We start from the raw sequence: 23755 nt of genomic DNA, 5'->3' as shown, positions 1-23755 counted from the left end.
ATATCCCAGGATACATGCTAAAGAGTATGAAACATGATCTATCAGGCCCTCTGGAATCGCTCTTTAAAAGTAGGCTCCAGACATGCTTTGTGCCATAAGAATGGAGAACAGCAACAGTCATCCCTCTGCACAATGGTTGGCCTTCTACAGACCCTGGAAACTACAGACCCATTAGTCTCGCTAGTCTCATGTGCAAAGCCATGGAAAGAATTATTATTGAAATGACCCAACCCAATTTGGTTTCATCAAGGGCAGGTCATGCCTAATCAACCTGCTGGACTTCTTTAACAAGGTCACCAAAACAATGGATGAGGGCAAAATGGTTCACACTGCCTACCTTGACCTGGCCAAGCCATTTGACACATTCCTCTACTGAGGCATTATTGACAAACTTAAGATGTTAGGTACAAACCCTTATGTCACCTGATGGATAACAGCTAGCTCACATACAGAACCCAGGAAGAGAGAATTGGGGAGTCCACCTCTACAAGGAGGCAATTCATAAGTGGAGTCTCTCAGGGATCATTCCTGGGGCCACTTCATTTTGGCATTTAATTCTCTGAAGTCAAGGCCAACATCAGTGGCCTCTGGCTGACTACATTTGCAGATTATTGCAAATTAGGAGCTATCATTGAATCAACCACTGACACAAATGTTCTCCAGGAAGGGCTCATACATACAAACAACTGGTGCCAGAGCCATGGACTAAATCTGAATACCAAGAAATGCATAATAGTATCTTTTGGGAAGTCATCCACCCCTGGAAACTATCATATTGACAACACACCAGTAAGAGCTGACCCAGTAGGCCAGGACTTGGGGACTTACATAAACAGTAATCTAGCCTTTAACCGTCATATGTCGACAGTACTGAGGAAATCATTCTGTGGTGTGCATCTTATAAACAAAGGTATAGCATCTAGGTCCAAAGAAATCATTCCATTGCATTCAGCATTCATCAGACCTATCATTGAGTACATTGCCTGATTTGGTATGTACTTAACTAGGCATATCCAACAACTGGAACATCCACAGAGGTTCCTCACTAAAAGAATACAGGGCATAAGTAACATGTCCTATGCAGACCGCCTCAAGGCCCTATCCCTGTATTCTGTCTTCTACAGACTGTTGAGGGGTGATCTATGGCTAGCATACAGGGCATCATCAGACCGCACTCTGATGGACCTCCTGCATATCTGCAAAACAAACAGCACTAAAATTATCCATTCTAAATACTTAAACCTTTCCTGTGATATAAATATGATCTGCAGGAGATACAGGTATGTATCCCAGAGTCTACCCCTTCTCTGGAACAGGTTCCCCATCCATGTGAAGCAGAGTTCCTCCCAAACCCAATTCAAGTGTAACTCAGACAGTTGGATGAGGAACAGGAAATTCATCCCTGGGTTGGCTCCTATGTCTCTAATGGACACAGGTAACCTGTAAATGGTTCATCTCCCAGGCCCCTGCTTGCAAATGTTTCACCTCCCAAGCCCCTGCCTACACTTATCAAGGGTAGTAGAACCTATCTGAGATTTGGCATGCATGACTAGGCTTAAAAAAGCCCTTGTGGTCATTAGCCTAGTGCACACCTATGAACCTGTAATGTACGGCTCAAGTCAGTTGTGGCTAACAAAACCATCAATATTCCCAACCCAAACCCACTTATATATGCTGTTCTTTAAAATGACAAACAACCATTCATCCGAGATTTGAATCACCTTTATTGGGCTATAAATGTGTCTTTATGCAATCATAATATCCATGTTCTATAGAGATATCCCTCATTTAACTTTAAGGTCACATACAAAATCCAAAAAGCCAACAACAAAGAGATCTTAGATAAACTATAGACTTTATTGCATGATAACTTAAACTTTCTTTGAAGTATACCCATGAGATATGTGCAAATAACCCCTTAATGATATTCACATGTTCCAAATCTTAAGACTTCTGAGTCACCAGTGGCTTTTTACATTTTAAAATTCTTTATTGAATGATTCTGGTCTTTACAACCAAAATTTACTAGCAGTAGGCATGAAATGCTTCACGCTTTTTATGGGCTTGTGAGTACAGCATAAGTGGTAAATTTGGTCATTCTGTAACAAATCACAGTTTATAAAATAATTTTCTGTATGTAGCATTAAGGTGGCTGCAAAATACTTCAAATAAAAATCAAACAAAGGGTAAAAAGCTCACATAGAAAAGCCAAAATAACAACAGCAAACAGATAAAAAACAAATAAGCTATCCCCTTCACTGTGTAGTAGCTTGAACGTCCTTTAAACTTTAGGAACTTTATTGCAAGCTCTTGAATCATTGAAATGAATAATCCTTAATGGTTACACATCACTCACTCATCTGACATTTTGAAGGTTATGCCCTTTTGATTACTTTCCATATATCAATGAGCAGATTTTGTGCTTATCCATTACTTTACTAATATGTATTTTGTAGTTCAGTGCCAAACACTTTTGTGTTAGCATTAAGTGTCACATTATATTATTAGAAAATCATTGTAGGAACTAGTTAGATATATCTGTAATATTGCTTATCTCCTCAGGCCTCCACTGAAAAAGGACATGTGTCCGATATGACTAGCCCGATAAAGAAATGTAAAATAAAATAAATTACTACAGCATTTAATTATATATTTTTTCAGTTTCTATCACAGCTGTCCTTTCCTCTGATTCGCATGGGGCTCCTCCTTAACTTCTTAATCAGTTTAACAGTTATTGAAATTACCATTTCCTGACCTTCAATATTTCGTCATTTTAACTAATTAAAAATATATGCCTCTGCAGTTCCACTTTAAGATATCATTACTTATTTACTCAAAATGTGTTGCGATCTCATAATCACAATTATGATAAATAAAAGTAAATAGCTACAGGTAAAATATGAAGATACTCAATTCATACACATAATGAAGAAATACAAGACATGAATGCAGAACATATCATTGAGAAATTGCTTTACTAAAAACCAGACCAAGTATTTATCTTATTTTAGTGTTCTTCATACCTTTCAACCTCTTAGAGCAAAAAGTCTGGACAAAGCCTAAAATGATGAGGGGACAAATAGGGACATATTTTAAATATTGCTCTTATAAACTTAGAAAATTGATAAAATAATAGGTTTTCGATTAGCATGAATTTTCTGAAGGATGTGGAGTCTTAAACTCATATGTTTGTAATTATTTAATTACTTCAATCCTCAGCTATTTGCTAGAAAATGCAGATTTTAGGAGGAACACACCAAAAATATGAGGCAACAATCTGATCATTCTGCGAACATCTGTACAGTTGAGAGGTATACTACTGTTGTTGGGTTTCTGTTGGTGCAGTCAATCACTCTTACTACTGCTGAGGAAGTAAAATTCTCATAGAGTTTCCAGGTTTTGATAAGTGAACTTTCTCTGGTCCATAGTTGGTAAAAATATTTTGATATCTGATTGCAGACATCTGACTTTCATTAGCTATGTATTTCAAACTACGATATCAGTTTTATGATCAGTTTTATTCCTGTTCCTTTAGGCATGCTAACATTATGAATCATCTGTAGCTGCCTGTGCAAAGATTACTGAATTATTCAAGTGAGTCTGCAGAAAATGTCTTGTTTCTCGTTAGATGCTGTTTAATATTTGAAAATCTGTTCTTTCTTTAAACGCAGAAATTATCATCATTGTTGTAAATTTCATTTTAATAATTGGTTATGATTTTTCTTGTCTTGTACTATGATCAGTAATGCTAGAAACGATGAAAGATTTGTATGTGCATATGTCGCAATGAGAAAAATGAATCTGACACACGATGTACTATAGGTCTAGACTACGCAGTTTCAAACATATTTTAATTGCATAAACAATCTGTCTACAATTACAACAAATTTTCTGTGTCTTTAAGGTCATTTGCATTGTCAACAACTCACTTTGTATACCTTAAAGGTTTTAGGCAAGCCTTACTGATAACTAAATATCTGTCAATGTACCTTTAAAATAGATAAAAACATGCAAAGTGCAAGTTTCTAAAGCTGGTACACAGCAGGAATGCCAAAAATACTGTAATGTTATGCAACACATTGAATATCTAGTTTAGAAATGATGTTTTGTATTACTGATAACAGACATCCTTAGTACTTTAGCTTATGATATTGTCTAAAACATAGCAACAGTTTGACAGAATTATTGTAATAATATGAACGCTATACTAGTCTTTCACTCAGCATTGGCTATATGTAACTACTCTGCAGATTCTCTGCTTACTGAAATGAGAACAGAGGTTGGCATGGCAAGTGCTACTGGGGCATTTAAAGAAAGATTTTCAATAAATTCTTTTGTAAAGAAGGTTTAAAGAAATTGGACATTGATCAGACAAACTATATATATATATATATATATATATATATATATATATATATATATATATATATATATATATAGTTCCCCTTCAGAAGACTGAATTACTGAAAGCTCGAAATTCATAAGCTTGAAGCCATAAGTTTTCAGTAACTCGAAATTCTGCGGGGGATCAAAACAACTGCAAAACAGTTTTTCTAAGGTTTTTGCAGGGGGGCAAGCATCTCTGCACCCCCACACCCCCCTTCTTAAATATACCAACTCTGAGATCACACTACAACAGGGATGATGGAAATCTCCCGTTCTGCGCTGTACGCAGAAGCGCACAACGGGAGAATTTCCATTCCTCCGCTATAGTGCGGTCACAAAGCTGATACATTTAAGTAGGGAGAGTGCAGGGGGACTTGGCCCCCTGCAAACATGTAAGTAAACTTGCCCCCCCCCTTCTCCTCCCTTCACAATTTCGAGTTACTAAAAACTCGAGATTCTGTGAAGGGGAACCATATATATATATATATATATATATATATATATATATATATATATATATAAAAGTATAATACAGAAATAGCAATATTGTCGCATATTTGTTCATCCATTCTACAGTAATACCAACATTGTGGCATATCTGTTCATCCATTAAGTATTCTACAGAAATGGCAACACTGTGACATGTCTGTCCATCCATTAAATATTCTATGAAATAGCAACAAAGATGCCACAAAATTTCTATTCTACAGAAATAACAACATTGTGGCATATCTTCTCCTGCTTTCTACAGAAATGACAACATTGTGGCATATGTGTTCATCCATTAAATACTCTACAGAAATAGCAACATTGTGACATGTCTGTCCATTCATTAAATATTGTATTGAAACCGCAACATTTTGGCATTTCTAATCATCCATTCTACAGAAATGGCAATATTGTGACAGATCTGTTCATCCATTAAATATTCTACAGAAATAGCAACATTGTGACATACCTGTTCATGCATTACATATTCTACAGAAATAGCAACATTGTTGCATATCTGTTCAGCTGTATGGTTCTGTAACATCTCAGGCAGCTTACTCTGTGGTTTTGTTTGCTTCCATTAGTTCATAACTGTCTGATTCATTTATCTATTTTCAACAGATTTAACAGGGAGAATTTTTTTCTAAGTTTGAGGTCACACCTTGGCAATTACAGCTGGTAGTGATAGGGAGCTCTAAACCTATAAATCCAACACAAATGGTTATAATTCAGTCCAGGGATACTTTGGCTGAGATGACAAGTAGAGTGGTGCCTAAATGTTTATTAGTTCTGAGCTGATACCATTGTTTTTGATTCCATAGCACGGTGACAAGTGGCTGTTCCAGGTTGCAAACATGCTTGAAATTTACATTGTCCACCAGCTGGAGTGCCATAGATGGATAAAGCCCTGGTTACAGCCCTAGTGAATCAAGTTTGACTTGTGCCTGACAATGCTAGTCAGAGACGACTGGAAAGAGCGACCATTAACAGCTCACCAACCCTGGTGAGAGAAGTGGTGTCTCTTGCTTGCTACTTGGATGACACCTAGTAGGAGTGCTAGGTGTTGCATCATGCAGCATGAGCCAATGAGAATGCACTGCTGCTGTGTATATGTGTGTAGCCAAATGTGCATGCAGAGGCATAATTCCTGTGGAAGTGAGCAAGCAACAGAGCTCATACAGCTCCCACTAGAAATGGCTGGGATACACTAGGAGAGGGTTAGGCTGATGCACAATGACATTAAGATGGCCTATGTCCTTCCACATAACTGTCACCACCGGAGAATGAATCAACTAATTGGGCCACCAGAGAAGAAGCACTGAGTCATAGGGGTCTCAACTAACCCATGGATATCCAGCACTCATCCCATAGAATGAACAAAATGATTTGGAGCAGGTGAAGGAACCATAAGATCAGGCCTTCACAGAATGGAAGAGAAATTTATAGTTTCTGAGAGCCCAACACTGAAGGGACTGCTAGTAGCACTTTTTTGAAGGTACAAATGCTATGTTCCATCTTTTTTTTCCTGTGGTTGTGTTGAAATAGGCATAAGTAGTGTAGCTGTCAATACCATGTGTGTGTGTGTGTGTGTGTGTGTGTGTGTGTGTGTGTGTGTGTGTGTGTGTGTGTGTGTGTGTGTGTGTGTGTGTGTGTGTGTGTGCGTGTGTGCGCGTGTGTGTGTGTGTTAGAACCAGTCACAGCTGTAGTATGGAGCGAAGCCCAAGCATGTCACTAGTGTAAACATGGCATCAAAGTTTCATTGGGGTGAGTGAAAGACATTTGGAAGGGACCACCTTTCTGGTGGTAGGGAACATCAGACTACTTAAACACTTGCTCACTGTGACAGTACATCCTGGGGAATATATGCATGAAAGATTTCATAAAGAGTTTATTCATGGCTCAGTTGCTCATATACAGTTGACAATCTGTGGTTAGAGAAATAATATCTGCTGCTTTGTACCAAATGGTAATGATACCCCATAAAATAAATGTCAAAAGGTAGTTCAGGAACTGGTTCAGGAAACTTTTATTAAGTATATAAAATGATTAAATAACATACACGGGCTTTTGTATGAATGCCAGGCTTTCTCAAGTGTTCTAAAACAGTCAGGATAACATTATTATAGCAGTAAAAGAAATGGTGAAGTAATAAATCCTTTACAGACATCTTACTAAAACAGCAGCTCATTTATAGAAAATAATAGTAATAAAAAGTTTCAAGCGTCTATTTTTCAGGATAGGTTTTAAACTCTGTGCATCTAGTCAAAGTGATCCATCTACTTGAAATACATGATCGCTAAAGACACAAAAGACAATCATAAGGCCTTCTTTAGCTATGTTAGAAACCTGGGTGGAAACTCCCAGATATGCTCAGAATTAGTCTAAAATGATACAAAAATCACTGAACCCACAGACATTGCCAACATACTGGCAGACAGGTTCAGTGCAAATTTCTCCCCTCCCGCCCCCCCCCCCCCCAAAAGGAGAAATATCTATCCAACCAGAGTCTAGCCTCCCAAACATCTCAGATGCCCAGGTGAGAGCTGCTCTCTCTAAAGCAAAAAACACAGCATCAATGGGACCGGACGGTGTCCCCGGCTGTGTGCTACACGAACTCAATGAGGAACTAAACCCACACATAAGGCTGCTGTTTAATCTTAGCCTTACTACAGAATATGTACCCAAAGAATGGCGTACGGCAACTGTGGTCCCACTCCACAAAGGCGGTGCTTCTACGGACCCTGGAAATTACCGCCCCATAAGCTTGACGAGCCTTGTCTGCAAGGCTATGGAGAGGATCATAATGGAACTCATAAATAAAGACATTGGGGACCTACAGACACTGGATCCTACCCAATTTGGCTTTGTCAAGGGCAGATCCTGCCTCTTGAACTTGGTCGACTTTTTCGAAACAGTCACTAAGGCCATTGATGAGGGTAAGGCAGTTCACACAGCCTACCTTGACCTAGCAAAAGCTTTCGACACAATACCCCACTCGGGCATCATAGAAAAGCTCACCAGCTTAGATGTAAACCCATATGTCACAAGATGGGTTGCAAACTGGCTCAAGGACAGAACCCACAGGGTTAGAGTTGCTGGTGCCATGTCAGACTCTAAGCCGGTCATGAGCGGTATCCCACAGGGCTCAGTCCTGGGCCCCCTCTTGTTCGGCATTTATTTTTCTGAAGTGCAGGCAAACATAGGGGGATTGTGGCTGACAAAATTTGCAGATGACTGCAAACTGGGCACCATAATTGACACTCCATCAGACACAGACAACCTCCAGAGAGGTCTCATAGAAATGGATAACTGGTGCCAGAGCCATGGCCTTAAGCGAAATGCCAAAAAATGTATAGTCATACCCTTTTGGAAAAACAAGGTAACCCCTAATTACCACATAGGTGGTAATCCATTAAACACGGAAGAAGTTATCAGGGACCTGGGGACCCAAGTTGACAGTAACCTCTCTTTTGACACTCACATTGCCAAAGTGGTTAGGAAGACCTTCTACATTGCCCACCTGATCATGAAGGGATTCACATCCAGATCAGGAGAGGTCATTGTACCCCTGTACTCTTCACTTATCAGACCAATGATTGAGTACAACGCCCCATTCGGAATGTACCTTACCCGACACCTGCAGCAGTTGGAAAGACCCCAAAAGTTCCTCACCAAAAGGATAAAGGGGCTCAAACATATGTCATACGCTGCCCGACTGAAGAAACTCCAACTCTATTCAGTCGCATACCATCTGCTCAGAGGTGATCTGTGCCTGACATACAAGGCCATGTCCAACCCGGAATTAATGGACATGCTCCACCTCAAAAAATCCAAATCCACCAGAGCCACGAGAGCAACAGACTTAAACCTCAACACGGATATAAATAGGACGTGCTGGAGGGACAGATTCATCACCCAGGGACTCCCTACACTATGGAACAGAATCCCAGTCCATGTGAGGCAGAGCCCCTCACTGACTCTGTTCAAGAGAAATCTTGACGAGTGGATGGGAGATCGTAGGTTTACCCCGGGAATCATCTCTGTGTCACTGCTGGACAGAGGCACAGCAAACTAATGGGTATAGTATTCTCATCCTAAGGGGTGGTGAAAGCCACACACACTCTGGCTAGGCTTATAAATGCCCTAGGGCAGATAGCCTAGTATTAACCTATGAACCTATGAACCTAAGAACCCACTTACATTCATCATAGCTGGTATTATTTCTACCACATGTATTTAAATTAACTAATTCTTATACATGAAATGCAAAACAGTGCAGAGGTCCTGTCAGTCTGCCTCCACAATGTAACTGCTATACTCTTTATATGAGAATTATGCTCTGTTATCTGGTATTTAAATTTTAAGTTCATTTTACCAGCATAAAATGTTGTGTAAGATGCATCTAGCCAAATAAAACAAACATGAAACAGTCACAGTCAGGATGAAAATTAAAATCAATGATTTTTTCCCCCAAAGAATGTATAAAAGAAGATTTTTAGCCTCGGCAGCTATATTGTGATTAGAGAGCTAGAGCACAGAGGAAACCAACATGATTATTTGGAAAAGGCAGTCATACTGCAACATTATCAAATGGAGCTGGCTTCTCCTCAATCAAATTCTTGCATCCTGGTGATGAAAATAGATAGTCTGAGAAGCTGTCAGGGTTTAAGGCAAAAAAACATGGTAGTTTATATATGCTCACAACATCATGGACCGGGGAAAGGGTTAAAATTCAAGACAGATCTGTTCATTAGTTAGGGTGCATAACTGAAGACATTTCTCATGTTTTACTGTAGATGTTTGGAACAGTATTAAAAGAAAGTGGAAATATACTTGTGATTTACAGTGGAAAAAGACATAAAAAGGTGGCAGTGTTTTCATTTTAAAGATGTGATTCATGGGCCACATGTAGAGTTCACAGCTGATGGCGCTATGGTTTAGGCACATTAATGGAGGCTTTATCCTTGTTATTAAACTCTAGCATATTTACCCACTAGCAGTGAATCAAGGAAAAGGTAAACTCAAATTATAACATATTGTATGGCAGCAATATACTGAAGCAGAGACTTCAGAAGGTAATTTGGAATTTGACTTTCTACAGTTTAAGCAATAAATGTCTACTTTACGAAAATGTTATATGTTTAACACGCTTCCCCGGTAAGATGTATGGTGTGCAGTGTAAGAAGTGCATTGTGGCCATATGATTTGGTTCTGCTGTGAAGTGCATATGGTATGGACGTTTCTCATGGACAACATTAGGTGGTCAATGCACATTTCATATTCTCCCCATTCAGAGTTTCTATTATTATTTGTATACAGCTTTGTAATTTTGGAATATAATTGTGGTGATAACAATTACAATTCATCTACATTTGATTAAAGCACATCTTTTTGACTCAACATTTTCCAAAATTTGAACAGCAAAAAATGGCGATTTGAAAACCCCAAAACGACTAAAAAAATCACCCCCAGCCACTTAAATTATATATACCAACTCCATAGATGCTCTGCAGTTGAGAAAGGGCAAAATCTTATGAAAACCATCCCATTGACTCATGCAAACACATTGCAGTAAAACTTACCATGACATTCAAGTTATATTCAAAAGATGTTCAGGTTGAGCTACCGCCAATGCAACAACGACCCACACGTAAGCCTCCTTCACTGCTAACATTTTCAAATTTTGGAAAAATGTTCCTAAAGATTTTGGGAGTGATTCATATTTACTATTCAAACTTTTGTTCATGGAGAACATATTTAGAAGTTATGAATTGCATTTCATTTTTTGTTTTGCATTTCATTATGTATGTGTATTGAATGCTTGGGGCGACTGAGGATTACCAACTGCAAGTTTTTTTTTTTTTTTTTTATCTGCAGCTGTTACACTTTGGTCAAGGTGATCTGGATATGTCAATAAACACATTAAATAAATTCCTTGTCTTTCATTTACACAATTATTTGAAACTGCTGGTTGTTTAACAAGACTGATACCTTAAATTCACAGTGTTTTTAAAGAAGAGACTCTTAAATTCATATTGTTTTTAAAGAAGAGACTATGCATGGAACCAGTAATGCCTTCTTCCTCATCAGATGTAGATAAAATGACTCATCTATATCCCTCTCTCTCTTTACATGCATATATAGGTGCTATAGATTTTGCTGTAACATGCAATAAATCACATTCTGCTCTCTCTCTTATTGCTGTTCTGCATCCTGGCCAACAAGCACCCCTCCACGCACTTGCTACTTCTGTAGTAGTTACTGTTTTTATGGGGTTTAGTTGCTAGCTTGGCACCTAACTCTCTCTGAGAAGGCATCACACACACACACACACACACACACACACACACACACACACACACACACACACACACACACACGCACACACACACACACACAAACATACACTCACACCTAGGGCCAATTTAGACTGTCCAATCCACCTTCAGATTTCTTTGGAATGTCGGAGGAAACCAGAGTACCCAGGAGAAACCTACACAAACACAGGTCATGAATAAACTTGAAAGGAAGCACTTTAAAACCATCCTTGGGGCAACAGTGTAAGATCATATTATTCCATCGGTTATGGGTACACAAACATCACACATATCACTAACAGGACTGATAATTAAAAGAATTCTTTTATTACATTATTTCATCTGGATAGCAAATATATTAGAAGTATATTTACTAAAAATTGGAATATTTTGGCAAATGACAAACACATTTGAGAACATGTAGGTTTGGTCCCAAGAATTGTCTATAAGAAGGGGAAAAAATGCAAAACTTTATTTGAGAGGAAATCACTGCAACAATCAAAGTACTTTGGGATGGCAAAATGTGGCTGCTGCCCATATTGCAAGTATATTTTAAATGGTAATTTATTTGTCATTAATGGTGTCCAATTTAGACCCCAAAAATATTTTAATTGTAATTCTACTAAAGTTGTTTATTGTGCTCAATGCCAACACTGTGAAGGGTTTTATGTTGGTAAGTCAGAAAGATGTCTATGTGACAGAATTTATGAGTGCACATGATATTAGAACTAAAAAGGATACCAGTGCTCTTTCCAAACATACAATGGAATTCCCTGACCACACCTTTAAATTTTTCATTTTAGAACAATTTGTCCTGTCAGATAGAGCGGGCCCCATGGACACTCAATCTGGAAAAACTTGAACTTCGCTGGCAATTGAAACTTAATGCCATGAACTGGCCTGGTTTGAATAATCAAATACCCATCATCTGTATTTTAAAGCTGAAATTTTTAGAAAAGTGATGGCTGAAATATGTTGCCAATAAATTATTAGTATGTAAAAAATCTGAAGCTCATATATAAACTAACTTAAATCTGTTGTAATTCATGTCAGTTTTCTACCTGCGTGGCCCTTTAAAACTTCTAAAAGTCCTTTTTAAATCCTCCCAAAGGAAGCATGACATCACTGGGGGCTTGGCATTCATTTGATCTAGATCGGTGTATATATATATGGACTCAATTTTTCAAACATGATTTTACCTGAATAAATTTCCATTAAGAATTTGAAAGCACGTTTTACTTGTTTTTATCAACATTTTAATATTAAAGCGACCTTTTCATAGGGAATTGTGGCTCCAAGTGTACTGTGTCCATACTTTTGAACTACCTTGGTTTGCCATTTGTTCTTTGTGGATTACTTGCTAGTAAATATATATTAACTCTGCCATTGCCCAGCAGTGTGGATATGGGAGAACTACCCCAAATGCAGTGTTCTTCAGTCTCACTTAAGTATGTTTCCAAACAGCCCTTACATCCCCTACCTGAAATTACATACCCTTGTACCCATCAATATCCATAACAGGGGAATAATATGACAGCAATACTGTTATGGGGAAATACATGAACAAAATCAATTACTGGTTAAATGCATACATGACATAATTGCATTCCCTTCTGTGTCACTCATTTAAATGGCACTTAATGAAACGGGGTAATCCATATAGACATATACACATATACACATATACACATGCAGTTACAGTATATGCAGTCATATGTATGTGCATGTGTATGTAATACATAATATCGGATGTCATTTGGTTGACCTAGGATTGATTAAAAAATAAGACTGAATCCCATTTAGTGAGTTGGTAAAAATGCATTAAACTTATTTTGTCAATCTTCAAGACTTAGAGATCTACAGTTGAGTCCATTTCATCAGTTTCTTATTTTGTGATTCATATCTGTATGTGTGTATGTATGTGGAAACCCTGCAAGTTACTGAGTATTCAGTTTGTAATTCAGTGGACATTGTGTAATGTTGTATCAAGAACTATAGTGTTGAGGTCTATATCACTTCATTGAAGGTTCATTTCCGTACACCCTCATTCATCGACCCTAATACAGAGAATGTTCACATCAGGGAATGTTCACTTCAATGAATGACTTACCCAGAGAAAGGAATGAGTTCCCCAGCATTGTGACCGTCACACAAAGTGCACTATTTCAAAGCCTCCCATGTAGGGGACTTCTCCCTCCACACTCCCCCAACTATATATACCAACTTCAAGATTGCACTTTTATCACCATATGCTATTACTGAATATCTGTTTATTGCATATGAATGTGGATAAGTGTGCTTATGATTACTGCTGGTATGTTGCATGTTGGATTCACTGTTCCTGGGCCTTTGAGTGGTGTTCAGTTGGGAAGGTAGTCTTCATGTGTGAGAAGGTTTGTTGAGTCACTGGTGGTGCATTGTCTGACAGGAATCCAGAAGTGATTTACGTTTCTAGGATTTTGTCATTATACATCCATGGAGTTTTAAAATAACAGCATGAGGTTTGGGCTGATCCACTTCTGGTGCAATTTCTCATAGCTTATGGACAGAGCTTCATTGTTCCTGGGCTTTGTCCCCACTATCATAGTTGTGAAGTCATTGTGATAGAATATGGTAGTTAAGGGGCAGAGGGAGCAGTCTTCCAGTTATATAGCAGTAGACAGTTGTTTTTGAAAATGTAAAGTGTAATAATGTGAAAGAAGATGGATTAAGGTATCTGCAAGTATACATTCTTACTGAAGGCATCTTCAATAAAATATTTCAAATAACTTTAGCACTGATGAATGGAATATTGAAGATCGTGTGCAAAGCTTTTTGCCAGTTATTTTTGCTATATTTATATATTCATGATATAAAATGCACTTTGGATTCTAAAATATATTGTTTTACTTTAGTTATGCCAGTGGTATATTTATTAGGTTTAATAAAGTTGCATTTATATTTACCATATTCTGAACAGCTATCCATTTAGTTCTGTATTCACTGCCATCAAGTGACACATTCTGATGATGTCATAAGGGGGCCAGTAATTACTTGAATACCTTAAGGTATTGAATTGATGGGATTTCAACTATGCCAGAAACAGGTACAGAGATTCTATATCATCCAGTGTTCATGAAACTCATTACCTAGTCTGAGCGTAGCCCAAGCTTACCCTAGGAATTGATGGGGCTGATGAGTCCAGACAATGTTTTCAGGTGCAGCAATTCTAACTGTAAACCAGACCTGGTATTGTTAGGAGGAAGCCAGGTCTGACATACAGGATAAGCTGCATGGCCATGATGCCCAGTGTAGTAGCTCCACCTATACAGTGATAAGTCATTAATACCTGTATTCTCCCCATCCGAGGCAATGGACAAGCTTGTGAGGTCAGTAGCCAACCACAGAATTTAATCAATTCTTGAAAACAGGACACCAAGGGCCATCTGAAAAGGAGTTTGGAGGATGGCTTGTACTATACATAGAACCAAGCTGGTGCAGGATCTCAGGCTCTCCCTCCCAATTCCAGAAACCTACTGATCAACTTCACCTGCATTGGCTATTCAGTATCACAATCCATCTTTGTACATATTACTTACTGCCTACAGTACCTAGTCCCTCCTACAAATGGAACTACTGCTTTTCTGAGAAGCCTCTATTAAATTCAATGCACAGTTTTCATTCTAGCACAAGATGAATGTATAATGAATAGAAACGTACTTTACTATTGACTATCATTGCTGTGATTCATATATGACTAGTTGTCTTCTAATAAGTGATCATTCCATTTTAAGCAATTATTTATTATATCATTCTATCTGAGATTACACTGTATGCTAAGGACCTGTCTTATCCTGTGCCACGTCTCTTTTTGTTGCTTTTTATTTGAATACAAATAAGTTTACTTATTTATTGATTTTTTGTCTGATTAAGTAACTGATTCATTTTGCTGCCATATGTGTCCCTTTATGTATTGAAATCTGATACAGACATCAGAAAACACATTACAAGTTCTTTATTCTTCATATTGTATCAATGGACTGTGTGACCACATGACTCAGAGTGCTGCCCATCATGCAGTAAATGCAAACATGACTTTATTAAACTTAATAACTATAGTTCCAGTAAAAATCCATATTTTACAAAGAGAATGTACATATTTTAAAAACAGAATGCTCAGTTTACATGACAAAAGTACAATAAAAGACATGCAAATAAAAATAATCGCACATGATGTTATTACATGTTGTTAAATTGGAGAATCTCTTGCATATTGTAAATACTTTACATATAATTGTGATACTTAAATGCTTTTAATGTTTTGTTTTGAGAATTTTGACTGTGAACATGGAGCTGTGCCTGAAAGTTGAATAAAAACAACTAACTAGATAAAAGTAAAACATTAAGTTTCCACATAGCCGCAGTGGTACAGCAGTAGCATTGTAACCTCATAGCAAGAAGTTCTCCTGTTTGATTCTCAGCTGGAGTGCCTTCTGTGTGGAGTCTGCATGTCCCCCCCATGGTTAAGAGGCCTCCGAAAGACGTGTGAATGGGTGTGCCTTCGCTGAAGGTTGGGCGTTGGGCTGGCAATTAGGCACCATAAAAATCTGCTACCAATCATTAGCGGACTGGAGTTCCACTGTTGTGACCCCTAACTGGGAAAAGCTGAAAAGAAGAACAACAACATGATATATTTATTCTATTGGCATTAAGCCTTCCAGGGATGATAAAAAACACCCCAACAGACATTCAATATGGAAATATTTTCCAATTACAAACTTGATTAAGACCATAAGGTACCAGTACATTAAATGTGTGTATAAAAACACTTTCTTTATAATGTAACCTTTTATTAACGTGTATTACATCATTAATACTTGAAAATATTTGTTTCAAAATAGTAACTTTTACATTGTACAAATTCATCCACAACCACTTTTCCCATTTTTACACATGGGGTCAGGGTGTCACTTCAACAGTGACAATCAACTAGATGCAAGGATGACACTACTGGGTGGCTAGCTGTGTCACGGCTGTTCTTCCATACCTCACACTCGCATGTACGCTCACATTGTACAAATCATCTTCATGATATTCATTACAGTGAACAGCAAACTGACTTTCTTTGACATTATTATGTATATTCCTAATGTGCTGTTTATTTCCAGTAGGAAATTCTTGTCTGGTTTCTCCGACATAAAATAAGTGAGCCTGAAAATGATTCAGTTGGATCAATACTCTAACTAGGTCAATAAACAAACTAACAAACAAACCGTGCTTCTTCATGTGAGTAACACCTCATCTGATGCTTCAGCCCAGCTGTTGTTCTGAGCTTATAGGTTCATAGGTTCATAGGCTGGTTCTAAGCTATCGGTCCTATGGCCTATACAAGCCTAGCCATAACAGTTCCCTTGCTACTTTATGAGTTTATTTATATGAGTTGTGAGGCAGCTGATGCAGTGATCTTCTTTGGACAACAGCTGATGAATAAAGTACACAAAAATTGTTTGATCAGTATAGAATCTATGGACAAATAAAAGTATAAAACAGTAATAAACACTTTATACAAATGAGTAAAATTTCCATGCATGAACCATGTAGAAAGTGTGGCCATAAATCCCTAGTAAAATATTTTAATACAACAGTCTTGCTATTGAAATATGGACATAGAAAGACTCAAATACACAAGTGAATTCAATAAAGGTGTTAAAAACACCTAGTTTTATAACGAAGTTACCAGCATATTTGAATTGCACAGTTCCTACTTATATCTGATAAATTGTTGTGCATCAAATAACATTTCTGCCATTAAATATTACACAAATCTGCAATCACACATTCTGTACCTCAAAAACTATATCTATCCCATAACACCTTAGAAATCCTGTAACTATTTCATTCTGCTATAACTTTATTTAAAATGTGCTCCAATCAGTCTTCTCCTGTTATGGAAAATCATGTCTTCTGTTTCCTTTCACTTTTTGTCCCTTTGATCACATACCCTAACATTTAATCATATAGAATAAAACCAAAAGAACAATTCTGCAAGTACCGGCTCATCAGAAAAGTCACACAAACAGTCAAATTCTATTTAGTGCTTTTGTTCTATTTTAATAATCCACAAAAGAACTTCATCAGAATCTAACAAACAACTCATACTGTTTAAAAATGGTGCCAAAACAATCATGTGGTATAAAAACAACCAATCAATGCCTGCCCTTAGGTATTAGTACTAGGTTAGAAACGTGCCTGAACTAAAATGCATTGTTTCAGATTTAAGGCAGAATGGATACTATTTAAAATGTTTGTGCAGACAAAAAACATTTAATGTTAATATGACCATTGAGTCAAAGGTATTTGTTAGCTCTTAATCTGATCTGCCAGCAAGATTCTTGGCACTCAAGCCATACCCTATAATTCCCTGAAAAGTACTCCAAGCTAATAGCTTCTTGTATGCTAAAAGTGAATTTCTTAAAATGAGAACAATTCAATGTATGTTTTGCTAACCCATTATTTTGATCTTTATTTTTGATCACTAAATTATGCTTGTAAATTATACAGACAAATTTTCTGAAAAATGTTCCTACATAGAAGCAAGGGCATGTTTCACATTGGGCAATGTAAACCACTCCAAATGAGTTACAGCCAAATATTCCAAGCAGTGAAAGGATAAGTCAAGAACTTGAAGGTAAGCACAGGAGGTCTTACTTATATACCTGCATCACTTGCATCTCCTGCATTTAAAGGTGCCTGGGATGAAAAGCCCAGTGTTTTTGGGATGTGAACCTCTTTATAAAAAGGACCTAATGTTGTGCAATCATTTATATGTACACGCAGGATGTTCTCCTAAATTTTTTGCCAAGTTACTATTACCTAGAATGATTTTCCAATTGTCTTCTAGGATTTCTTTTATTATGTTCATGTCTGCCATAATTGATAAAGGGAATACTCGTCTAAAGGCAGCACAGTTTGTTTTGGAGTGGGTGTGTACATTTCCATCAATAGTTGTTCATTTTCCACTTTGTGTAAGATGAGCTTGGTTCTGTCTAATCTAAGCTGTGAAACTTCACGTTGGATCTTTGACAAACAATCGGGGTCCTACCCTCAAGCTAAGAAAAACAATTTCCAAGTTATAGACTCCTTTAGAAAGGTGGCATCATTGCTTGTGAGTCTGCTTAATCTGATAAACTGTCCCTTAGCAATTCCTTTCTTCATATGCCATGGATATATAATCTTCATGTGCTGATACTATTTAACAACAGTTTCTTTTATATGTATTTTGCTCTCCATGGTGTAGTTGGTCATGTTTACCTTCAGGTTGATATCCAAATAGTTGAACTTGCTCCCAGAATCTGATACAATATATTTTGGTTCAGGCACTTTTTAACCTACTATTACCTAAGGACAGGCATTGATTGGTTGTTTGTATACCACTTGAGTGTTTTGGCATCATTTTTAAACAGTATGTTTGAGTTGTTTGTTAGATTCTGATGAAGTTCTTGTGTGGATTAAAAAAGAATGAAAGCGCTAAATAGAATTTCACTGTGTCTGCATCTTCTCTGAAGAGCTGGTACTTCTAGAATTGTTCTTTTGGTTTTGTATTATTTATTCTATGTTTTTTTGGGGATTTTAATGAAGGAACGTGTATTTAGTCTTCATGGCAGATACTGTAATAATTTACATTTAATCAGGTGTCTATTTTTCGGGTCTTTGAAGATAGCTTGTCCCTTCCTTCTGAGCACTCAATCTGCCTGGATTATCAGTATATACAAATTGCACTGAGCCAACACAAAATTAAACACCATCTCAGAAAAACTCCAAAAGCAGATTAGAAGGTGGAATAGAAATAAATTGCTTCAATTTTTGTCAGAGACCACAGGCTTTCGAATTAACAAAGGGAAAATCAGTAGCCAGAAAGAAAGGAAATGTTATACTTCTCTGTAAAGGTGACAGCAAATGTTATACAAAACATACAACATTAGAAAAATAATGCAAAAACACAAAAGAAGTAAAGAAAAGAAAACAGCTACACCTCCTAAGGTATATGAAATTGGGATGGCCTTTAGCATACAAAATATCCAAGCTTTAAAATGACAAAAAGGTTGCCAGTTCAACAAGAAGGGTAAATAAAACCTTTTATATGTATTAAAGCAAGATAAAAGGGGTAAAAAAGACTGGATAGCAAAGCTTAAAAGCATGGGTGGACAGAGGGTTACAATAAAAATGCATGTATAAATATACACAGATTCTTAGTAAAAACAGAGGAAAAGATCAGAAGTATCATATAAAAAGAATTCAGGATGTGTTTTCCATTAATTTCTTCACAACAAAAGGGAGGTCATGAACATTCAGTACTTAAAGTAGACAGGTTAATGAGTTTTGATGACATTTTGTTAAATTTCTTTGATACCTGAGGGGAGAATTTGTAACATCTGTAACAAACCTTTCAGCATCATGTGTAAGGTATTAAAACATCTCATGACTGGACAAGGGACGACTTTTTTCCTTAAAAAGTGGCAAACACCTTGGGGCCAACACTAAGTGATGTACAAGTGTGACTTCAGCAGGAAGGGGAAGTTGTTGAATCACTTTTTATAAAGAAATGTATGGCTAAATGGGATACAATGCAGCACCTATTCATAATAGCTGATTCATCACAGATTAATGATTCATGTTTGTGCCGGAGAGATCAAACTAGCAGATGATGGTGTGGATGGTACCATTGCTTTGCCAAATTTTAGTGAACTGTATTGATAAAGGTTATTATGTAATCATAACAGCATTACAAAAGGTTATTATACTTTTTTTTTTTCATGTTTTTGTATTTTCTCACAGGCTAAACTTAGAAAATGGTCATTGCAGATCAGTTCTCTACCACAGTTAACAAATGCATAAATAAAAATAAATAAGTTGACCAAATGAGGAGGGAATGAAACTGTTTCCATTGAAGCAGCTGGGGTAAAACAATGGATATAGAACCCATGGTGCAGTATAAAAAAAGATATGGAACCCATGGTGCATTATAAAACAAAGGATATGGAATCCTTGGTGCAGTATAAAACAAAGCATATGGAACCCATGGTGCAGTATAAAAAATAAGTTATATCTTACCATAACATTCCAGCTGTGTTGTTGATCTTCATTCAGTCATTACTGATGGGTAATTAGTTCCATCCTCGGAACCGAGCCAGCTAATATCAAGCTCGTGTCAGCCAAAAACTCTCACGCCAAGGACCTACCCAGAATGCTCTGCTTCCTGTTACCACAGATCGAGTTTGCAAGTTGATAGATAAAAGTAGAGGCTACCTCTGGTCATAAGAGACCCACAGTAAAGGAGTACATGAGATCAACCAGAAACCTCTGGAAGAGGGATGGAGGGTGGGAAGTAATGAATGAACGAAGATCAATGACACAGATGGAATGTTATGGTAAGACATAACTTCTTTATCTGATGTTGTTAATCTTCGTTCATTCCTTACTGATGGGACAGAGTCCTCAGCTACCTGTATCCCTGGGTAGCCCTCATGGAAGGACATTCCTGAGCACCATGGAACCAAAGGAAGCTCTACCTCTGGAGGCCAAGTCCAATTTGTAATGAAGAATAAAGGTATGAGGTTTGGCCCAAGTTGCAACTGAGCAAATATCATTGAGGGAAGCCTTAGCATGGAAAGCTGCTGAAGTTGCCATAGATCTTGTAGAATGTGCTTTGACTCTATGAGGCAAGGTGAGATTGTTTTTATTGTAGATAAAGGTGATACAATTTCTCAACCATGAAGCCAATGTAACTTTTGATACAGGATGACCTTGTCTAGGTCCAAAAAAAGACAGAAACAGTTGGTCTGATTTACGAGTAGATTTTGTTCTGTCCAGATAAAATTGTATTTGCCTATGAACATCCAAGGAGTGCAGGCAATACTCTGAATGGTTAGGAAAGAACACTGGAAGGTCAGTAGAGTGGTTGATAGACTGCTCTGACACCACGTTTGGTAAAAAAGAAGAATTGGTTCTAAGTGCTACCCTATCCTTATGGAAGATAAGATAGGGAGATTTGATGCATAAGGCCTGAAGTTCTGACAAGCATCTGGCCGATGTGATTGCAATCAGAAACAAAGTTTTCCAAGAGAGGTATTATCACATGAAGATGCAAGTTCAAAGGGGGAATCTGTTAGAGCTTGCAGAACCAATGCCAAATCCCAAGGCTGTACCAGTTATCTAAAGGGAGATTTTAGGTGGATAACCCCTTTCAAGAAAGTTTTACAGAGTCTGTGTGACATAAGTGAAGAATCTTGAAAACCAATATGGAAATTAGAGATGGCAGCTAAAGCCACTTGAATAGTAGAGGCAGACACCCCAGAGTGGAAAATATGTGATAAGTAATCCAGTACCACCGAAACTGGGGCTAACAAGGGGTCTAATTGTTTATTCGCTGCCCATAGAGAAAACCTTTTCCATTTGTTAAGCTAGATTAGTCTGGTGGATGATTTATGAGATGCAATAAGAATATTGTGCACAGGGGATGAGAGGTTTTCATGCCTGGCAATCATAGGAAGTGGAGAAACCAAGCTGTCAGCTTCAGGGTTGTTAGATTGGGGTGAATCAGTCCCTGCCGATGGGAGATCAACGTTGGGGATGGATTGAGGATCCACAGTTGATCTAGCAGGTGAGGCCAGAGGAAGGGAAACTAGACTTGTTGAGGCCAGTATGGAGCAATGAGGATCAATTTCCTCTTCAACTGTCATGCTTTCTTCAGAAATTGGGGGATGAGGAGAAGCGGAGGATAAGCATAAAGTAGACCCGAGGGCCAAGCGTGGACTAGTGCACCTCTCGGTGACTGTCCCCAAGGGGGGAAATAGGGCAAAATAGTTGCTGCACTTGTAGTTGGTTGGGGAGGCAAATAGATCACAGCAAGGTTGGCCCCAGTGGTTGAAGATTTTTGCCGCTATCAAAGGATTGAGGGACCACTCATGAGGTTGTAGAATGCACTTTCTCAATTTGTCTGCTATCACGTTGGACCTCCAGGGAATGTGCATTGCATTTAGAAAGTGGCTGTAAGCTATTGCCCATTGCCATATTATCAAGGCCTCTTGTTATAATGGGTAAGATCTGGTGCCCCCATGATTGTTGATGTACCAGACCACTGACATGTTGTCTGATTGGATCGCAATACTCCCTGATGAAAGGATGCAATGAAATGCCTGCAACGCTAGAAGCACCGCCCTCAGTTCCAGGACATTGACATGCAAAAGGGTCTCCATCTCCAACCAGGTGCCTTGGACCTAGTTTCCCTGACATACCTCCCCCACCCCATCAGGGAGGCATCAATGGTCACCGTGGCTATCGGTTGATGGGGGTTGAAGGGGCAAGACCATTGTTAGGGATTTTGAGACGTCTACCAGAGTACATCTTGCTTGCATCTCTGAGTTACACTTATCTGAAAGGACAAAGGATATTGTAGAGGGTACCGCTGAGTGAGAAGTAGCCACTGAAGGAGCCTCATGTGGAATCTGGCTAGAGGAACAATGATAATCAAAGCTGCCATAAACCACAGGAGCTGGAGTATAGATCGAGTGGGAGATTTGTGGTGACAGAGCAGCGGTTGAACTTGTTGCCTTATTCTCCCAGTTTATAGTGATTATCAGGCTTTGATCTGTTAAGAGAGTATACTGCAGGGCTTCTTCCAGTAGACGCTTGGTGGGGGCAGTGAGGAGCCAGTCATCTAGATATGGAAATGCCTGGAATCCTTGAAGTCACAAGTGAGCGATAACCACTGCCATGCATTTTGTGAACACTCTGGGCGATGTAGAGAGACTGAAGGGCAGGGCTTGAAATTGGAAGTGACTGGTTCCTATGCAGAAGCAGAGGTATCTTCTTGAGCATTTGTCTATTTTTATGTGGTAATACATATTTTGAAGATCTACAGAGCACATCCAATCGTCTTCTTCCAGAAGAGGAAGGATAGAGTGAACCATGACCTTCCATAATTTCTCTGTTTTTACAAATTTGTTCAGTGTACTGAGATCAGGAATTGGTCTCCAGTCCCCTGTCTTTTTTGTCACTAAAATGAACCTTGAGTAAAAACCGGATCCTATCTGGTCTGGGGGGACTGTCTGGATGACTCTTTTTATAGCAGCTTTTGGATTTTGTGTGCTGCTGCTTCCCTTTGACTGAGAGGAACGTCGGGTAATACTCTCGATGAGACTGGACAAAGATGGAGGGGATGCGATAGACTCTGGATATTATCCATTGTACCAAAGAGTTGGTTGTTATATTTTGGCAGGCAGCGGGGTACAAGGAAAAATGACCCCAGACCGCTTCCAGAGTTGAGCAGTTGGGCAATGCTTCAGGAGCGCTGATAGGGTTGGCTAGAGAAGGAATCTCTAGAACCCTGGTTACGCAGACCTCCTCTGCCCCGAAAGGGGCATCTTCCATTGGAGTTTCCCCCTCTGCCTCTAGGGGAGAACTCAGCACGTGCAACCCGGAAAAAGCCCTGTGATTTCCTGTGCCACATCTTCCCACTCCTCTGATTTCTGGAGTAGAATAGCTGAGGTGTGGAGTGTCTAACACAAATGACAGACAGGGTCTTG

The sequence above is a fragment of the Protopterus annectens genome, chromosome 1.part0, assembly GCF_019279795.1.
Source record: "Protopterus annectens isolate FY-2018-M chromosome 1.part0, PAN1.0, whole genome shotgun sequence".
Taxonomy (NCBI): Eukaryota; Metazoa; Chordata; order Ceratodontiformes; family Protopteridae; genus Protopterus; species Protopterus annectens.
Note: the sequence above shows the minus strand (reverse complement) of the source record.